The sequence below is a fragment of the Hippocampus comes genome, unplaced genomic scaffold (genome assembly GCF_001891065.2).
Source record: "Hippocampus comes isolate QL1 unplaced genomic scaffold, H_comes_QL1_v1.1 C16829956, whole genome shotgun sequence".
Classification (NCBI taxonomy): Eukaryota; Metazoa; Chordata; class Actinopteri; order Syngnathiformes; family Syngnathidae; genus Hippocampus; species Hippocampus comes.
In genome coordinates, this window is record NW_017839716.1 from 1 (window position 1) to 952 (window position 952).

The following is a 952-nucleotide window of genomic DNA, read 5'->3' on the forward strand; positions in this document are numbered from 1 at the left end:
GCGCTTTAATGTACTTTCCTATTATTTTATTAGACGTCGACTCACTTCATCTTGACCACCAGAAGTATTTTGCCCACACTGTTTGATGAACTCAAATATGTCTTGTTTGGTGGGTCTGGAAAAACTTCTTGCAGATTCCATGCCACCACTTCTCAGAATCAAAGTTGGACCAAGCACGTCCTGCAGTAGCTGCATTCAACACAACATCGATTTGTTTTTCAAGGACTCAAGTACCCAGGACCAACAGTTGGCATCCAAATACGCACATAGATAGTAATTGGTACCTGAATATGTTTCGCCAAGAATCCCAAGAAGCTGCCTTGACCCAAGGAATGAAAGTCTTTGACCTGGAAGTGCTTGGTCAACTTCCCCTCTATGATGGCAATATCAGCCAAATGGATGGCTGAGTTTATCGAGGACAGGCTATCTTTTAGGTACTGCTTCACTTTGGCTGAGAAATAGATTCAGAATTAAGGGAATTAGTTGTGAGAAGATGTGTGGCAAAAATACATGTCGTCCCATCCTTTACGCATCTTGAATTAATACCTTCACTGGGAATTGATGTGGCAGGTCTGTCTTCCATTGGATCATTTTTTTCAGAGGTTTGGGGATTTTTCTCATTGGCCACCTGGTCCTGTGGGACAGCTAGTGAGCCCCCACAGATTGCCAACTGAAAAAGCGCTGTTGCTAGCTTGTTGCCGGACACTTCTGTTAGGAATTTCCGTACATGCTGCAATAAATAATAAAATACAACACAATAGACAAAACAATGTAGATGAATAGGTGATAAACCCATACAATGCATGCAAAATAATTCATAAGACAGGCTCAAATGTGGTGGTCCCATTTTCTGCCTAAGATTTTGTGTCTAGTTCATGTTTGTGTGCTTTGTGTATGTCAATGTTCTATGTACTATGTTGCTCACAAAAGAGGGTTGAATCCAGAGGGGATG

The 952-nt window shown here is 41.6% G+C and overlaps 1 long non-coding RNA gene across 1 annotated transcript; it reads right to left on the minus strand.

Annotated features, from left to right (window-relative positions):
* Nucleotides 1-48: 48 nt before the first annotated feature.
* LOC109509251 (uncharacterized) lies at nt 49-919 on the minus strand. Its single transcript, XR_002166905.1, has 3 exons — nt 547-919; nt 285-451; nt 49-189 (listed from the first exon to the last, which is right to left on the minus strand). It is a non-coding gene; the product is annotated as an uncharacterized LOC109509251 (long non-coding RNA).
* Between the last annotated feature and the right edge of the window lie 33 nt (nt 920-952).